Consider the following 11406-nt stretch of genomic DNA (forward strand, 5'->3'; position numbering starts at 1 on the left):
TTAAACAGTCATAGTTTTCAACATTGATAGCACCAATTTCTTCTAGTATTCAACTTATTTAATTTTATAATATAAGTAAATTTCTCCTATTGTGCTAAATATATGTGAGGCATATGTAGTTAACATGTGCTAGAGTATAAAAACCAATCGAAATATTATTCTTTATCAGCCTGAAATAAATAATTACACACAATATTATATTATATAAAAATGATCTAAATTAATGGAAATTGGTCTACTATTTATGCAAAATTGAATAAAGCGTAAGAGTCAATTAAGCACACATTTCTATCTTTCTATGAATCTATCTATTCTATTTTCTCATATTCCTGGCTTAAAGATTAAAATTATACTCATAGTAAAAGTGACTATTATTGACTTATTCTGTACTTAGGTTTGCCTTACTGCTACAAGACAGTGAAATCCTATTATCTTAATAGATACTAAATGCATTCTTTAAGTAAAATGATTTACTAAAAATATGTGTACCTGAATCTAAGAATGGATATATTATTGATGGTGATTTTTTGCACCATTAGCCATATCTTCTTTATACTTAACTGCTATCATCTTTTTAATAATGGATATATTCAGCAGAAAAATTATTGCTCAACATGAGTTAGGGCAAGTTTCTGCTAGTCAGAGATCTTAAATATACTCTCAAAGAGAGTTAATCTGATTTTTAAGTTTAAATTGTCTTAGGCAGTGTATTTAGCTCATTTTGTATATCAATAAAATTTTCTTACTATTTCACTTGAATGAAATTGAAATAAAAACAGTTGACTTACTAGATATCTAAATTTTATTTTCTTGTATAATACTGCACATCTAATTGTTCTTTATGACATCATACATAGTAAATGGATACTCTGCGATTGGTATCTTACAGTGAGAGAATGAAATAAAAAAAGGAATATAGACACCATTTATCTTTTCTACCTAATATTTCTCTTATTATGTATGTTTTCCTATTATTATTTAGAACATCTAACCATTTTCTTTGTCAGTCTCTAAAAACAATGCAAGACCTAAAAGCTTATATAGCTAACAAGAGAAATTCAGGATAAAACAAAATGGAAAGAATAAAAAAGAACAAATTCACATTTATAATTTGACACACCCAAATTGTGTCTTTATAAGTAATAGGACAAGTTGAGAGAAAATCAAAATGATACAGATGCTCTGAACAACATTATCAACTGACATGAAAACTTCAATAGTGGCTTTAACGGAGTATGCATCCTTTTCATGAGTATGTATGACATTGACAAAGATAAATCATAAGAAAATATCAAATATACTCTGACCACAAAAAATTAAGTTAGAAGTCAATAATCAAAGGTATCTTTCAATCTTTAATAAATTCCAGAAGTCCTCACTAATCAAAGAAGACATGGTATGCCAAATATAAAATATTTGAAATGAATAAAAATAAAGACTAAACATAACTGTAAGTTGCAGTTACAGCTGTCCTTAGATGGAAATTCATAGAATTAAATGTTTACATCAGACAAGGAAAAAGTTCTGAAATCAATGGCCTCAGCTTAAACCTCAGAAAACAGGTAAATAAGAAGAAAATAATTTAAGCAGATGGAAGGGAATAGTAAATGTAAATGCAAAAATCAATGAACTTGGAATCATAAAAATATTAGATAAAACCATAAAACCAAAAATTTTTGTCTAGAGATTAATAAGATTGATGGCCATATTGATAATAAAATAAGAGAGAACCACAAATTATTCATATTAAAGATGAAAATGTGACATTTGTATAGATATTATAGACACCAACTTAATTTTAAGAGAATGTTATGAGAATAATAAAGGAATATTATGAACAACTTTATGACAATCAATTCAATAAATGAAGTGGATTAATTTTTTGAGAGACTCAAATTAAAATGCACACTCAAAAATAAATACATATTCTTCAAGCTTTATAGCTACTAACATACTGAATACACAATCTAACACATTCCTACAAATTAAACTCTAATTCCAAATGATATTGCTATTGAATTCTATAAAATATAGAAGAGAGAAATAAATCTGTTCCATACAGTCTCTTCCAGTAGAAGGGGACAGAATCCTACCCATTCATTTTCTAAGACCAGAATTATCTTGCACCAAAACCAGGAAAATGTATAGCAGAAAAGAAAACTATAGAATTATATTACTCATGTACATACATTCAATCAGATCCTTAACATATCAGCAAATTATATTCAATAATTACCAAAAATTAATTCATCATAGCCTATAATCATTTATTCCAATAAATAAAGTTAGCACAACATTTGAACACCAGACCGTATAATTCATTATCTCAATAGTCCAAAAATAGAGAATTCATCCAATCTTATTAATATATAAGGAAAAAGAATTTGACAAAATATTGATTCTATTCATAGAAAAGCTCTCAGCATCCTAGGACAAAAAGGAAACATCTTCAACTCAATAATGAAAATCTGAAGAAATTCTATGGCTAACATTATACTTAATAGAAAGAAAAACAAAAAGAAAGACCTATAGATTTTCACTAAAATTAGAAAAATGTGTCTTCTCTCACTGCTTATATTCAACATTATAATGGAGGTCATAGGTAAGATAATAAGGCAAGAAATATAATAAAAGTCATACAGATTATAAAAAAAAAAAGTAAAACTCTATTTTCAGACAGCATGATAATGTGATCACCTATGTAAAAAGGAAAATCTAAGATTTTACATAAAATATCCTCTACCAAATAGTAAATTTAATAAGACTGTAGGATAAAGGTCAATATACAAAATTGATTGCATTTCTACATAATGACAATAAACACTGGGCTTTTTAAATAAATCTATTTATAATAATATCAAATAAAATTTAATTTTAGGGATAGATTTAATATAGAAATTAATAAATTTAATAATATACAAGATTTATGTACAAGATTTATGTGATAAAAACTATAAAACACGCAAGATGTAGATAAAATACTGCATTTTAAATCAAAAAGAATTTTTAAAAAACCCTGTAATTAGAATATTATTTTTCCAAGGTAAAGTGGTCTGAAAGTCAACCATTCTCAGACTTCTGCTTAAATTTACTAGAAGCAGTCCCATGTTTGAAGTGATGTGGATTTGACCTATGATTCTTGTTTGGTCACCACTGGTCGGACCTGCTTGAACTTCTGAATTAAAAGATGCTCTTCAGGACTAGAAGTATCAGATCTGACGTATAAAGAGCTTGGAAATCATCACTGCCCTTAAGGCTAGAAAAAGCTGTACAAACTGAAAACCTGTGGCTTTTCTGAGACTCACCTGATAATTGATGTAGCTGGACAAACCACTAGAATGAAATCTGGAAAGACAGTCACATTCAGAGAGATACTGGTCTTAGGATTTTATTACCTGCAGCAGAAGCTGCTGGAATCAAGAAGATGGTTGGGACTCTAAGATGGTTATGTTACAGAATTGCTGAAGGCTGAGTGAAGACTAGTGTGAGAGTGAGATACTCCCGGGGTCCACTGTCATAAATGGATTTTATATAAGGATACCCACTAGTTTCTCATGGCAGGTGTGGGGATCTGTGAAAAACTCCTTTGTGCCCATGGTCAGGGTGAGGAGGAGAGCAGTGATTGGAAAACCACCCAAACATTTTTCTCTATAAAAGTTCTAATCTTGAGGGGGAAGAAATTCCACAGAGGGAAATTCTGACATCTTACTCCAAAGGGAAGAGGAAATTCTGCCCCAGTTCCCATCTTCTTATCTCACCAATGGGGGAAAAGTTCAATAGAAGACAGGGCTTCAGAAAATAAATGTAAATGGTGCCTTTAGGAAAGGGAATAAAGATCAGGGGATAAAAACCTATAGCCTTGGAGGAGGGACAGATTTGTGAAAATCCACACCCCCAAGAAACAGTCCATGAAAAGACTGGGACAAAATCATGGAATTATAGAATATGCCCTCCTCTACCTCCTACGACCATACCATGAGCCTCCAGCACTATAACTATGAATTGTAGCTAAAAGAGACTCTCTCTGAGGATCTGTACAAAGGGAAGCCTTAAAGCATAAGGGGACAAAAATAGAGGCTAAAGGAATTTGATGTCTGCAGTACTTACGTCTTCAAGGTACACAAACACAGCCGTACTCTTGGCCAGATTAATGTAAAATCCTCATGCTGAAGGTCAATTTATTTACATTCCTTTACTCTCCATAACATCAGCTTCAATTAAAAAAAAATACAATGCCTGCTGAAATGCAAGAAAAAACATCCTGAAAAAGTAAAGCAACTACCAGAACCAACATGTGGGAATTATCAGAAAAGAGAACTGAAATTACTAAGTAAGGATCCAAAAGAGGAAAGTAAACAATGTGCTAGATTATGTAGATAATGTAGCAGATGAAAACGTTAAGAAAGAATCAAAGGGAACTCTAGAAATGAAAAATATAATAGCAGAACTAAAAGATGCCTTGGATGGTTTCGTTAATAGACTCTAGATAGCTGAGAAAAGAATCAACGAACTTGAAGACTGGTTATAGAAGTGGCCCAAACTGAAACACAAAGAGAAATATGAATAAAAAAATAAAGGAAATAAATAGAACATCTAAAGACTATAGGATAATAATAATTAAAAAGATATAACTTACATGTAATTGTAACAAACAGAAAAGAAGAAAGAGAAAATATAGAAAAATATTTTAAGTAATATGGCCAAAAACTTTACTAAATTAATGACAGACATGAAACCATAAACTAAAGAATCTGAGAGAATAGTAAGCAATATTTAATAAAAAGCAAAAAACAACAACAAAAAGACTAGACATATATTCAAACTTCAGGGGAAAAAAAGAGAAGAAAATGTTGAAGGAAGATAAAGAAAAAAGGATACTCAGAGAGAGAAACAAGGATAAGAATTTCATCAGGCCTCTCTAAAAATTATGCCCAAAAAAAAGAGTGTGGGTTGAAACATTTCAAGTGTTAATAGAGAAGAAAAAAAACCCAACACCTAGAAATCTATATCTAATCTATATCCTATGAAATTATCCTTCAAAAGTGAAGGAGAAATAAAGACAGAAAGCAAAATGAGCGAAGTCCTTTCTAACAGTCTTGCTCTGCAAGAAATGTTAAAAGGTAGGGGAAAAAAAAAAGGTAGAAATAAAAAGACGTAGGTCTGAAATTTGGAACTACATAAGGAAGAGGGTTGCCAAAGTTATAAATAAAAACAAAATATACTCTTCGTTTCTTATTCTTTGTTGATATAAAAGACAACTGCTTGTTTAAAGCAATTTAGTAACAACATACCAGGAATATATAACCTATGGACAACTGACATAAATGACAGCGATGTCACAAGATATAAGAGGAAGATATTGAAGATAAATTCTTTAAGGTAACTGAAGAGGTTAGCTTCTAGTTAAAAACCAATGTAGTACAGGGAACGATGTTCAATATCTTGTAGTAACCTCTAATGAAAAAGAATATGAAAAAGACTACAGGTTCACGTATGACTGAAGCATTACACTGTACACCAGAAATTGACACAACAATACATTGATTATACTTCAATTTAAAAAAATGTGTGATTTTTCAGGCTTGACTATAGACAATTATAAAGGCTTCACCAGTCATGTCTTACAGGCCAAAGTCCCCTCCCCACACCAGACTTGGCACACAGCCCCTTCACTGAAGTCTCCGAAGAGAGTCTCCTCAAGACGTAAGTCTTCACATCCATGCATCCATAGCCCCAGTGTCTTCCTTCCGAGGTCTCTTTATCTGAGGCCAAGGGAAGAAGTCCTCTTCAGCCTCCTCTGCCCAAGCCTCTTTATGGGGAAGAAAGGGGGGAAAGAAACCAGGAACACACTTTACCCTATTCTGACTCAGTACCCAGTGCTTTCCCACTCTTTTCTCTTCCCTCTAGCCATCCCTGACCTCAGGGTCCTTACAAGTGCCGTAGTCTTTTGTTCAGGCTCTCAGCAGTGAGCCACCCCAGCACCTGAGCTGTTCCATTTGCCCCTTGACTTGTGTGCTATTCCAACTGCCAAGGAGTTGAGCTTCCATGGTTTTAGCCTCTTGCTTATTTCCCTTGCAGTACATGATTAAAGATTTAACTCTTTTGCCGTTGCTTTAATTAGCTCCTCTGACCTCTGGCCGCTCAGTTCTCTCTGCTCGGATCAGCTGAGCTCCTGACAGTAATTGCACCACACAGAAAGTGTTACAGTGACATTTGATGGTGCACATGGATTATGTAAACACACATATTGTAAATTCTAGGACAACCATGAAAATAGTTTTAAGAAAAACAGAAGGATAAATAGTATACAAAGAAAAAATATAAAATTGAATAAGTAGAATCAAATAAAAAAGTTGGAGAATTTGAAACCTCTTTGTTATAAATTGATCAATGAAGCTGGTACAAAATCAGTAAGGACAGAGGTGACCTGAAGAGGATTATCAGTTAATTTGATGGAACTAACATTTATAGAATTTTCCATCCAACAACACAGAAAACACATTTTTCTCAAGCATACGTGAAAAATTTACAGAATTAGATCATATTCAGGCCATAAAACAGAACTGATCTGGGTAGGCTGTTAAGAAAGCCTGAGTGGCCCCTCTTTTGGTGCTCATGGGAAGTTCAGACGGTAGAAGCCCCGTCCACACAAAGGAAACCTTCCCCACAGTCTGACACCCTGCCCACTGTAGACACTTACCAGTTTCCCTTTCCTGCTGTTTCAGACCATTTTTGGATCCTGCTTGGGACTGGGCCCTTTTCTCCCTAGAAACAAATCCTACTATTTGAATAATAAAAAATAAACTTTTTACTTTCTGGTTGTATGTGTGTTGTCATCATATGTGTTACATATGTTCAGTGTGCATCTGTGTGATTTATACACATTTAGGGTAAATATAGAATTAACACAACAGTCCATAAATAGGTCATCAAGAATAATATCATAAGGAATTTAACATTTAGTTTATTTTAAAATAAAATGCAATTAAATATTTTTTAAATTTTATTAAACATTCCCTAAATTATTAAATCTATTGATTTCTTTTCAGATACATTTAACTTAGCCAGGCTTGTAGATGGTTTAAGAACAAGCAATTCTTTCCAATTCATTGAATCTTTTTAGATACTATTGTTTTGCTCATCCCACCTTGAGGCTATGTTTTTTTCCCCCACCCCCCACTGTTTCCCATATATATAAGAACATCTATCTGTGGATCTGAAAATAAAAATCTTTCTCACCCAACACAGATTCCTTTGAAAACCTAATAGGAAAGCAATTGGAAAAAGAAACAGGGGTTCTTATTTACTTTTCTCTCATCCTCCCTGTTTGATATCTTTTCCTCATTACTTGGGCTTATTTTGGTCTTGGTTTGTGATCACATGCTAATTTGCACAGCTCAATTCACCCGGATGGAGAATCTAGCTACCTGTGAGAGTAAAGGCACATTTCTTTAGGCATCCTTTTTTTTCCCAGGTCTAATGGGTTATACATCCGCAGGACTAACTTTCTTAAACAGCAGGCAGTCAGTATCTTCTCTGATGATAAGTAATAAAAGTGCTTCCTGAACTCTTTGTCTTACATCATGGAGCCCTTATTTAATAGCTGTAAGTCCTACTCATGTCTGGTAATATCAGTAGAGAAGACAAACTCACAAAAATCACTTTTCAGAGAATATACTTGTGCAGAAGTTTGTAGAATGTATGGCATTTATTGTATTCCTTACATCTCAGGTTCTGTGTGTATTCCACAGTTCATTTATCTTGTTGTCACAAGGTTAGCTGCTTTGGGCACTAGTTTTGATTAATACCTTCAGGAAAGATGGAAATTTCCTTTTATATGGACTGAATGTGTTTATGAGGGTATCTAACGCTACATCTATTCCCTCTTCCCATGTTTGCAAGTAAGTGTAAAACAAAAATCAGTTTGCAAAAAAAATCATATCAAATTTCATGTAGAATGAAGGGCCATTTATTTAAGGGAAATATGTATTTTAATTTATTATCAGACTCACAGACATAGAAAACAAACTTCTGTTTACCAGGGGGTAAAGGGGCAGGTGAAGGGGTAAACTGGGAGTTCAGGATTTGCAGATACTATTATATACAAAATAGATAAACAACAAAGTCCTACTGTATAACACAGGGAACTATATTCAAATGCCTTCTAGTAATCTATAATGAAAAGGAATATGAAAAGGAAGATGTATGTATTTGTGTATAACTGAATCACTATGCTGTACACCAGAAATTAACACGTTATAAAATGACTATATTTCAATAACAACACTTATCGCAATGAACACACTAAATAGTTCTGCCAGTATAAGCAGGTCTGCAAGCTTTCAATGCAAGAGAATTCATTTATGGTGGGAAAAGCTTTACAGTTTCAGCCTGCGACCTCCCTTTCTTCAGCAGAAGCACAGCAACATCTTTCCTCCCATCAGCCCCTGCCCCATGTTATAACCTCCCCACCTAGAGGAAAAGCAGAAACGGAAGTATCAACATCATCCGGGGTCATCTGATCATGTATTGTGAAATCACACTTCAAAATGTCTTTCACATTTGATTTTTATTGATAGTTGCTACCTTAACAGAAACTAGCATAAATGCAATAAAAAATAAAAGTAAATGTTATCTTCCTCATGTAGGTAGTTGAATTCATGTACTGTCTTTACCATTTCTCAGTCATGTTTCAGACAATTACATATTTTTTTCCTCTGGAATCTTAGAAAATTGTATTGTGATTTGCGTGCCGAATGCATTAACCAGCAGGGGGTACAACACAATGATATGATTCCTTGATGCTATGCCTTCTTTATCTGCTACCTGTAAGGCTTCATTTTTCACTCAGTAAGATCTTTGTATTCGTGGGAACAGCCAGAGGGTTTTTCTATAAAACGAAGCTTCACAAGAAGTGTTAACTGCTTTAAGTACTAATCAGTTATTTAACGGTTAAAGGAACTCGGTCAACTGTGAAACTCTTTGCTCAAGATTTCACATTAGGACCATTAAAAAAAAAAAGAAGCCTGGACTAGACACTAGTTCTGCTGATATGCACTATCCACATCTCTTTTCCAATACATGCTACTTTAATCACTTTTTTTGCACTTACCTGCCACAGGAAATCTACACTTATATAGTATTGTATTTTACATACTGCAATTAAAATGATAATTTTATCATGTCTTCCCCTATCAGTTGCACTTCTACTAAAGGGAAAAAAAAAAAAAAGAGGGAGAGAGGGTTAACATGGCATTCATTTAAAAATGTCTAGTGCTTACCACATGATCACAACCCTCAAACGTCACTCAGTAAGTTTTTGGTGATCTGAATGAAAGTGCTGTGTTAACGACATTTATGTAATGTGGGTATTGAAATGAAATAAATGAACTAATTTAATTAAATGAAAGATGTAATCAGGGTATATTTTGGAGACTCAAAAATACATTGCAATTTAAATCAGGACATTTCTGCTCCTTCTACTGCTTAACATTTTATTTTCTTATTACAATAATATCACTATAAAAAACACTAACACATTCTCAAAGCCTCCATTCTAAAGGCTATCTGGCAGGCAAGATCTCATCAGAATTACTTTGATTCTTGTATCAGAAGCCAAAAAATACTCATTCTTTATTACATTCTGTTCTACAGAGATCTATGCTATATTGACTTAGAGGTTATAGTGTTTACACCACGGACTTAAAGGAAACAGCTAGTGAATGATATCTCTGGTAAAACACTGTTCACAGGTAAAATGCTTAGGTAAAAGTTTTCCCATAGCTCAATTCCCAAAATCATACCTAGTTAAAATCTAAACTTAGAGATACAGAAGTTTACTTCAGTAGAGAGGGTGTTATTTATCTTTGAGCTGGGAGCTAAGAAAACTGGTTATATTTTGGGCTGAACATATGATTTCAAGTAACTTCGCAGGATTCAGTGCAATATGGTGGACAAGGACACATTTTCCTGTGGACTGCAGGAATTAGAATTTTGGACATGCAGCCACAGCTTAAATCTTAGCTATAAAATTTTCTAGTTTTGACATCAATATATGTCAATCTCATCAGTTGTTTTTAAATGGAGATAATTATAAATGTACAAAGGTAGCTACAATTTTGGAAAAGTGAATTTCAAATGCATATCTAGATATTTTACTACAGTTAATTTATTTACAATTAACTTTCAATTGCTTTTCAACCTAAATGTTCATTGACAGATGACTGGATAAAAAAGTTGTGGTATATTTATACAATGGAGTACCACTCTCCCATAAAAAAGAATAAAATAATGCCATTTGCAGCAACATGGATGGACCTAGAGATCGTCATTCTAAGTGAAGTAAGCCAGAAAGAGAAAGAAAAATACCATATGTGGAATCTTAAAAAAAAAAAAAAAGGAACATATGAACTCATCTACAGAACAGAAACAGGCTTTCAGACTTAGTAAACAGTCTTATGGTTACCAGGAAAAGGGGGAGAGAGGGGATAAATTTGTGAGTTTGATATTTACAAATATTAGCCACTATATATAATAATAGATTTTAGAAAAAGTTTATTTTGCATAACACAAGGAACTATGATCAGTATCTTGTAATAAAATTTAATAGAAAAAATAGAAAATGAATATATGTATGTATATGCAAGACTGGGACATTGTGCTGTACACCAAAAATTGACACATTGTAACTGACTGTACTTCAATCATAAAAAATAGAAAAGCTATTAGCCAAAAGAGAAAGCCAGTGGTTAACTTTCAATTGCTTTAATATGAGAGCAAAATAAATTTACTTTTATCCTTTTAACGCTTATAACAGATATTCATCTTTAAATTTGTAGGCATGTTCGTATCTGTTTTGTGTTGGCAATGGGATAAAGAAAGAAATATCTATGCTTCTGAATTATTATTATTATTATTATTATTATTATTATTATTATTATTATTATTTTAAAAGATTTTTGTTGATCAATGTTAGATTCACAGCAAAATTGAGAGGAAAATGCAGAGATTTGCTGTATATCTCCTGTCCCTAGACATGTATAGCTTCCCCCATTGTTAATTTCCCCTGCTAGAGTGGTACATTTCTTACAATTGATAAAGTGATATTGACACATCATAATCACCTAAAGTCCATATTTTACATTAGAGTCCACTCTTTTTTTTTTAACTTTTTTTTTATTGAGTTATAGTTATTTTACAATGTTGTGTCAAGGGTCCACTCTTGATGTTGTACATTCTGTGGGTTTGGACCAATGTGTAATGACATGTCTTCATCATCATAACATCACACAGAGTACTTTCACTGCCCTAAATATCACCTGTGCTTGACCTATTCATCCCTCCTCACCCCCAGCTCCTGGCCTGATCTTTTCCTGTCTTCATAGTTTCACTTTTACAGAATGTCAC

Source organism: Camelus ferus, chromosome 14, assembly GCF_009834535.1.
Source record: "Camelus ferus isolate YT-003-E chromosome 14, BCGSAC_Cfer_1.0, whole genome shotgun sequence".
In the NCBI taxonomy this organism is placed as follows: domain Eukaryota; kingdom Metazoa; phylum Chordata; class Mammalia; order Artiodactyla; family Camelidae; genus Camelus; species Camelus ferus.